This window comes from Polypterus senegalus, chromosome 2, assembly GCF_016835505.1.
Source record: "Polypterus senegalus isolate Bchr_013 chromosome 2, ASM1683550v1, whole genome shotgun sequence".
Lineage (NCBI taxonomy): Eukaryota > Metazoa > Chordata > Cladistia > Polypteriformes > Polypteridae > Polypterus > Polypterus senegalus.
This window is the reverse complement of record NC_053155.1, coordinates 77,838,389-77,847,877: the sequence shown is the minus strand read 5'-3', so window position 1 is coordinate 77,847,877 and position 9,489 is coordinate 77,838,389.

Sequence of the window (9,489 nt, the reverse complement as noted above, 5' to 3'; positions counted from 1 at the left end):
TCTGTACAGCTTCATGTCAGAAATGCATACACTACTCTAGATGGTTCTTACTAGTGCACTGTATAATCTCAGCATAATGTTCCTTGATTTATATTCAACAATTTTTACAATATGACCTAACATTTTATTTGCCTTTTTCATCGCTTCTGCGCATTGCTTAGAGAATGAAAATGCTGTGTAAACATAGAGTCAGTCAGTCATTGTCCAACCCGCTATATCCTAGCATAGGTTTCTGCTGGAGCCAATCCCAGCCAGCACAGGGTGCAAGGCGCAAGGCGCTGTGTAAACATGTACTCCCTAAATCCTTTTCAGAGGTTGCTTCCTGTATGACAGTGTCTCCCATTTTGTATTTATAATTGATGATTAAACTGCATTTTCCAAGTGTTCACTTAGTTCTAAAGCTTGCCAAAGTCTCCTTGAATTGTCTCTTTAGTGTCTGCTATTCCTCTAAGTTTAGCATCATCTGTAAATTTCTAATGTTTACCAGCTATGGCAGGATTAATGTCATTAATATGAATCAGAAAAAGTAATGATCCTAGGACAGACACCTCAGACCACGTGGATCATTCTCCTCTTATCTGTACTCTTTGTTTTCTGCCAGTTAAACAACTTGATATATAGTTTTTAGGTCACATCTGGTGCCTACAACGTCTAGCTTTAGAATTAATGTTCAGTGTGGGGGCAACTATTGCAGTTGCCTGTTGAAAAAAATCTAAAAGATCAGTTTGGCAATCTCTTCCTTTCATAAACCCATCATGGCTGTTAATTAGTATATTATTTTCATATAGGTGTTTTTCTCATTTTTTTTCTTAATATAGTTTTCATAATATTGCATGGCACAGAAGTAAGACTTAATGGTTAGTAATTAGCAGTATCCATTTTGTCCTTGTTCCTGAAGACAGGACACGTGTGCCACTTTCCAGTCCTCGGGCATTTCTGCTTTCCCAAATGACTGCTCAAATTGCCTAATAAGGGTTTATAGGTGATGTCTTTCATTTCTTTCAATACAATTGGTAAACTACCATCAGGTCCAGGACTTTTATTTTTCAAAATATTGAGGGCTTGAAACACATCTGACTCTTTCAATCAATGAACTTGGAGTTTATTTTTAAAACTGGATGTGGCATTTAACTTATTTATTCCTTCACAAACACTCAGGTAAAGTATTTGTTCAGTTCATTTGCCTTTTCCTTCTGATTTTCAAAGATTTTGCCACTCAGGGTTTTATAATTCTCTTATTATATTTTTACTAGAGTAGTACTCAAAATTGCTTTCTATTTGTTGTAGCAACACTAGAAGTTGTTTTTCTTTATTATTTTTTTTTTTGTGTGTGGGGGAGTCTTTAGACATTTCAAAGGCTTTTTTTAATCTCTGTATGTAGTTTTCTGGTATTCCTCTGAGTCTGAATTATCTGGGTGTATTATTACATTTTATTGTACAATGCTCTTTTCAGTTTTACTTTCTTAAGTATGCCCTTATTTGTTTTTTTGTTTTTTTTTTTTATTCTTTGCTTTATTGATTTTTAGAATAAACCTATTTTCTGCCTGGATCAGGTCACCGAAGTGACACCAACTATCATTTATAGTTCCCATTCTGTATTTTATAGACACTTCCTCGTCCCCATGAAGTCTGCTTTCCTCAAATTATAAGTCTTTGTTTTGGCAAACATTTGCGTTTTTTCAAAGATAATAAGTTTTACCATGTTGTGATCACTGTTTAAAGTGTCAATAACATTTGTTTTTATTACTCTTTTATTGTTTGAAAAAAATGAGATTTGGACAGGCGGCAGTCACCACGTGCTGGAATTAAAACCCTGGGCGAGAAAACAAGCATTTGTCATCAGCACCATGTCTGTTTCCTCTTTTGTATTTCTGATAGGGATAGCCCCATCAATGTTTGAAATGTTAAAATCACCCATGATCACTATGTACAATTTTTTGCACATTAATAAGATAATATAATAATGCCTAAGATAGCAAATCTTGCACTTGTAGCACACTCCAATGGCCAAATCATTGCCTTTCTTCCTTACTAGCTTAACCTGCAGTGGTTCTGACATGTTCCCCTTGTCCATCTTAAATATAAGGGTCTGAATATTAATTTTTACATACAGTGCCACACCAGCTCCTTTTTTTTGCCTGAAGCCACTAGTCACTAATAGTATTCATCTCCATCCGTTTCTTTTAGCCACAGTTCCATAATTCTTATCATAGACACAAGTCAATAGTGTTTCCTCTAGTTTGTGCATATTCTTTCTAATAATGTTCCTAGCATTAAGCATTAAATTAAACATTTTAAACAAGGAAGGCAATTTGTGTTTTTGGTCAAACATTTTTTTAGGTTGAGTTGGTTATTTTTTGTGTACTATTTTGTTTTGTTTTCCCTCCTGCAGAATCTAGGTTAAATGTTTGTACACTTCCTAAAGATTCTAGCACCTAGAATATCAGCCCCTTGCTCCTGTCGAGAGATGGTGTTTGGAAGTTGCAGTGCTGCATAGTAAGTACCTGGCTGGCGTACAGGACAGATGTGATGCGGGGGGTGCTGCAGAGTGTCGGCAACATATGGTCATATGCAATGCAATTGGAGATATTGTTTAGGCTAGGCATGTGACCAGGGAGAGATAGAGGGGGGGTGCTAGGTTCAGGTCAGGTGATTGTTGGTCTGGGATAAAAGCCAGTCAAGGGGTTAGTTCGGTTCAGACCAGGAGAAGGTCAGTATGTGAAGAATTAAGGCAGCTGCAGGGTGGTTTACAGACAGGGGAATAGACCATTATTTGGATTTGCAAAGGCAATCCAGCCTTCCTTCAGAATTTTTATTTTGGGATAGGGAGACAGAAAGCACGCTAAGCATTCTTTTTAAGGGCTGATTCTTTGGAGTGTGTTTAAAAAGGGGATTGATTTGTTTTATTTGGAAGATTTTTTAAGGTGGGTGCTATGTGGTGAATGTAAATGTTTTTAAACTTTTTTTTGGTTGGTTTTCTTAATTATTGCTACAATCTTTGTACATTTTTTAGTATTTTCTCTGTGGAACTTTTTTTTCAATAAATACACCTTTTTACATTTTTTTTACATGTGTCTGCCTACCATATTGTCCCACTGATTCTCAGTCCAGATACTTTATATCCCTATGTCCCTGCTAGAGCTATAGGTAGGGACACTGGGGTCTGACAAAATGGTGGCAGTGGTGAGATCACTCAATGAACAGCAAGGTGTTTTGTTTTTTTTTGAGCCGAAAATAATAGCTAGTTTGACCCAGAAGCAACATGGAGTAACACCACCCAAGAAGGAAGGTAGCAAGACCCAATCTCCAGGGAAGGAGGCAGAGGTGGTAATTGGGACAGCACAATCGGCAGGAGCCACAGGTATGGTGGCTGGTGGAGATAAACTGCAAGGCCTGGGGCAGTTGCTGAAGCAGTTTATGGTAACACAGGAGACATGGGAGCAGTGCCTGAACAGAGATGGCAACACCTCCACTATAAAATTGTTCAGCTGCAGGAGGAGGAACACAGAAACCAACAGCAATCCTCTCCATTGGATTCAGAGTCCTTGTTTCCAAGGTTAGTAATTCCACCTCGGTCATTTAATGCGAACATTTGTGCCAAGCTACTGGACTTCTTTTTGTTTAGTTTCCCTGGTAAAAGGGAACGCAAGAGCAGGATTTTTAGTAATGGATGTTAATGAGTCAATGAAGCTAATTGAAACAGGCCATTTTAGAAAAGTAAGAAGTGATTGAGACATACTGGCTGTGTACTCTGAGTGCAGTGTGGAAGACTTCTGTAGCCCCAAAAGAGCTTTTATGCTTACTGAAAGACCTGTGTCAAAATGGTTATAACTCCAAAAAAATAGTATGGAACATACAGTATAATTGATCTTATATTATTAGAACAGTTTTTACGGATATTTGATCCGGAACTCTATGCGTGGGCATGGTGTGTAATGAAATGCCACGCAATGTCACAATTTGAAAGCACTTTGATCAGATTGCATTTAATTCCTTACAGGTACAAAGCTTATAATAAAAGAACAAAAAACCCGTCGTGCTTCATCCTGATGTTTGGAAGTTGCTGTGCTGTATAGTAAGTAATTGGTGTGTGACTGGTGCTGGCTGCAGGTATACAGGACTGACGTGATGTGGGGTGCTGCGGAGTGTCTGCAACGTATGCGCATGCGGCGCAATCGTCAGAGATAACGTTTGGGCTAGGCATGTGACCAAGAGGAAGGAGGGGTGTCAGACTTGGGTCAGGTGACGGTTGAGCCGGGATAAAAGCGGCAGTTTCCGCCAGCCAATGGATTAGTTAATTCAGTTCAGACCTGGGATCTCTTGCATAAGGCCGTGTGTAGAATTCACACTATAACATGGTGTACGGACAAAAGCGGAAATGTGTGTGCACACAAAGAAATCCAGATGCATATATCTGTGCGAACGCCAACTTCCATGTTCTTCCGCTGCATAAATCCCGGTCAGCGTAAAAAGTAACGCACGTGCACGCACCTGCTGTCCTGTCCTGCCCTGTCTCCTCCCAGAATTACTCCTCTTTGAATATGCAAATCAATATAAATAGCCCCTAAGTTCAGCGTTCTGTGAAAAGCCAATGGCAAAAGCATGGGGGGTGGGAATAGAAGAATTTCAGCAAATACCAAGTGAAGCAAGGAAAAAAACTTACTATTTTTTGGTTTAAACAGTGGTATAAACAACAAAAGGACGTTAATCGAGTGACATAGAGTGTCGGAGAAACTCGAAAGCTCAAGTTGACAAAGTCACACAGTGCCCGAAATAAAAAAAGAAGTTGTCAGATATCAAAGTCACTGCGAAAAGGCGAGTCGTAGCCCACCATCTGAGTGTCATATGAAAGCTTATTAGGGTACAAAGAAAAAAAATAGGCACACAGTGGGGGGAAAAAAGCAGGAAATGTCAACTTTAATCTCAAAATATTCACTATAATCACGTAGTTTATTTTGTCATTAAAGTAGAACATCATGAACTTCTTCTTAAAATCGTTTAATTTACTAGTTTCTCAATCACGGTAAATGCTTTGTTTTGTATTTGATCTTCTATGTGCTTTATGTGTGTGAATCACTACGTGCTTCTTAAACAGGCTTTCTCTGACAGGACAAAGAATCCATTACATTTGTGATATTACAGCTCTCTGAATAATTAAAATACTGAGATATATACGTGATATAATTTTCATGATGATAGGATTTAAAGCATGTTATTAAGCATGGGAACACGGTGGCGCAGTGATTGTTCATGCCTCATGCAAGATGCTTGCTGTGCCGTGCGCGATCTTCCATGAAATAAATTATTGCAGCAGTACTGTCTCTGTCAAACTAACCCCCAATTCCTGTCCTTACTTTTCTTTCTCCAAATACCCAATCGCCACACAATCACCTCTGTATTAGACATTAAGCCATCTGTAAGCTTAGAACGCCAATTCTTCAAAACTTTTAAGGAACATTTCAATATCTTCATAGTACATGTTTAATTTTTCTATCCATCCAGTGTCGCACCAGTCCCAGCAAGAATACAACGTGAGGCAGGAACAATCCATGAATGGAGCGCCAGCTCCTTGCTAGCGCAATGACACCATGTCCTCACATGTTTAATTAGTAACAATATAGATTATTTAAATTAAGTTAGTTTTAACTGTATAATATAATAAAAATATTTTGCTGCATTTCATCCTAAAAATGATGTTGTCATCTTATGTAAATACGTGCTTAATAAAGTGGTGCAGGTTGTGCAATATTATAACTGTATCATAAGTTTACAGTGAGGTGATTGTACTAATAAGTACAAACAATTCTACAAGGGAGCACTTGATGGACTGATTGAGTGCGTTTTATAGTTCTTGGGATGAAACTGTTTCTGAACTACGAGGTCCGTACAGGTAAGGCTCTGAAGCGTTTGCCGTGTGAGAACAGTTCAATAGACAGCATGGCTGAAGCAGCGTGTGCTTGATGCTGTATACTGATAATTCTGTTTCCGATTAGCTGCTGTAGATCTGTGATTCCACACACAGATGCAGTGATATTAATACTCTGAGTGGTGCAGTGAGAGTAATATGGAAAAAGATGATCTGCTGTGGCAACCCCTAAAGGGAGCAGCTGACAGAATAAGAAGAAAAAGGTGCAGTGAGAGTAACAACGCTAAAGCAGCTATGGTATTTAGAATAGTTTGACCATTCTGTGAACCATTATATTGTTACTGGTTAATTAAATTCAGATGCATTAAACTAATAAACAATATGTGATTAATTTCAGTGTATTTATAAAGCTGCGTCAGGGATGTGGATCTTGAAAAGAAAGGGAAACCCCACAGGAACAGTAGCACTGCTTTGATGGTGGGTGTCGCCAGTTTGCAAAACAGAGTGGAGAACTTGCTTAAGCCAGGGTTGGAGCTACCGTGAAAATGTGCGTGGCTTTACAGCAAATTTAAGTTTTATACATCGTGATTTGAGCGTGGAAACAGGCATACGCAACATTTTTGTGCATACGCACCGTTTATACGTGAGGCCCCTGGAGAAAGTCGGTACGTGAAGAATTAAGACGGCTGCAGCGTGATTTATTGACAGGGTAATGGACTGTTATTCCAAATTGCTAGGGCAAGCCAACTTTCCGCTGACTTTTTTTTAGGTTAAGGAGAGAGAAAGCCAGCTAAACATTCTTTTTACTTTTTGATTTTTCGGTGCTCGTTTAAAAGGTGATTGATCTTTTTTGGGGTTTGGAAGATTTTTTTAAGGTGCGTACCATGTGGTGAATGTAATTTTTTAAAAACTTTTTCTTCTTAATTTATTATTGCAGTGTTTGTGTGCATTTTTTTTTATTTTTTTCTCTATGGAAAATTTTTTTCAATATGCACACCTTTTTATTGATTACTAGCAAAATACCCGCGCTTTGCAGCGGAGAAGTAGTGTGTTAAAGAAGTTATGAAAAAGAAAAGGAAACTTTTTAAAAATAACGTAACATGATTGTCAATGTAATTGTTTTGTGACTGTTATGAGTGTTGCTGTCATCAAGGATTTGATTATCATTACAGTATTTCTTTCAATCAGGTTCGTATTTGAAGGATGTGTTGTTATATAGTTATATTCCGTGTTTGTCAACTGTTGTAAAGATAACAGGTTTCATTCATCGAAGTGTTCACTACCCAAATCGGTGTTTAACAGGCATTCCCGGTATTAAGTTGTGGATTTGCCTGCGAATATTTAGTGGCAGCGTGTCTATGAACTTAATTTAAACTTAAGCTTTACACCTTGCTTTCCTATTGATATGTCTACAATGGCATGTTCAGCTTCAGAGGATTGTTCCTTTCTTACTGTATCAATAAACAGCTCGTCTTCCTCTTTACCTGAGACATCACACGCTGCATGCACAGGTTTACCTTTCCCAGTCCTGCAAACTTTAGCAAAGTGGTTCAATTTACCACATTTTCCACCGTGTGCTTTGTTTCCGCAGTAGCTGCACTTATGAATATGCTTGTATGCGTCACTTGCTTCATATTCTTTTGCTGCCTTCTCAATTGTATAATGTGTTTTTCATTCAGCACTCTTTGGAGCTTTTGCTTGTTGTCTGCGTACTGCGTTCACAGTCAGTCCACGTGAGCCGCTCGGAGTACATGCATCTAAGGTTCTCAGCTGTGCTTGTGCTATCTTGTGCAATCTTGCGATGTCCACAGCTTTATTTAATGTTAGCTCAGACCCGGCACTTAAAAGTTTCTCTCGCACTTTTGCTGAGTTTGTGCCAAACACTATTCTATCCCTGACCATCTCATCTTCGTTTGCATAAGCACAGTCCTTCACCTGCAATTTTAACTCCGTTACAAAGTGATCAAAAGTCTCATTTATACCCTGCGTGTTCTCATTAAACTTGTATCTCGCGAATATCATATTCGTCTTAGGCATGACAAACGCCTCAAAGCGGTCATAATAAGTTTTCAGTACCTTGGCTTCCTCCTGGGTGAGAGTCAATGTGTTAAAAATGTCTCTTCCTTTTTCCCCAGTCCATAGGAGCAGGTAGCTGCATTTCTCACTCTCGTCTTTGCCTTTTAGCGTGCCAGAAAACATCAGCTCCACATGCTGTCGGAACTTTTTCCATTCTCCCGGCAGGTTAAGAGAATCCCTGTCAATTCGTGGTGAGGGAACTCCAACAAAATCCATGACTGTCCTCTATTCTGACACCATGTCTTGTTTTCACAAATTGTGAAAAATTAAATGATGGCGAGACTTTCTTTTAAAGTATGCAGGGGAACTTTATTTATTACAGCTCTGACATTCACGGCATTCGTGCTCTTAATTAACTTCCATAATGGTAACCTTGAGGTCCCTTTTTCTGGTGCCTTCCCGATGACATAGGTGCCTAAACCATGCCTGATAATAATACATTTCAATGACATATAAATATTACAGTGATCACCTCAATAGACATCTCACCACCCAAATCGCTACTCGTGAATCTAAGATGTGTAACAGGCATTCCCAGTACAGTGTAACCTCGGTTCACAACCATAATTCGTTCCAAAACTCTGGTCGTAAACCGATTTGGTCATGATCCGAAGCAATTTCCCCCCATAGGATTGTATGTAAATACAATTAATCCGTTCCAGACCATACGAACTGTATGTAAATATTTATTTTTTTAGTTTTTAAGCACAAATATAATTATACCATAGATTGCACAGCGTAATAGTAAACTAAATGTAAGAACATTGAATAACACCTTCACCTGCGAATATTTACCTTATATGGGCAGGCACTCAATTACGTGGAAGGCGTGATGACGCGGACGCAACTCCGCCTCACACAGCGACCGAACTGCAGGCTATGGCCATATACAGTATATGGATGAAAGTAGGTTCCAGTTATGAGCATTACGCGTAGAATTTCGAAACAAACCCTGCTTAACCTTTGTAAGTAAGCTGTAAGGAATGAGCCTGCCAAATTTCAGCCTTCCACCTACGCGGGAAGTTGGAGAATTAGTGATGAGTGAGTGAGTGAGTCAGTCAGTCAGTGAGGGCTTTGCCTTTTATTAGTATAGATACCAGGAGTGTCTGCCTGTCCTATTGTCCCACTGTCTCTTGTCCCGATACGTAGTGCACAGGGACACAGTGATATTAACTGACATGCTCAATGTGCGTGTACTGCTGTCTTGTCCAGGTGTTCCCGCATGTCCTGAGCGCAGTTGTCATGGGGGTCCTCAATTCCAGGTTAACACATTTATGGAGCTTTACCATAATATTGTTTTGGTGCCATAAACAAGGCAGTGTTTAACTATGAGCATTGAACCCCTAAATAACCTCCTCCCAACCCCTCTGGAAGCAAAGGAGTCTCTTGACATTTCTCCAAACACAGCACAAAAATACTTTCTTACAATCTAATACAACATAATAATGAAAACAAAAAACAATAATGTGTAACAAACAGGGAAATCTCTGCGGTGGGTTGGCACCCTGCCTGGGATTGGTTCCTGCCTTGTGCCCTGTGTTGGCTAG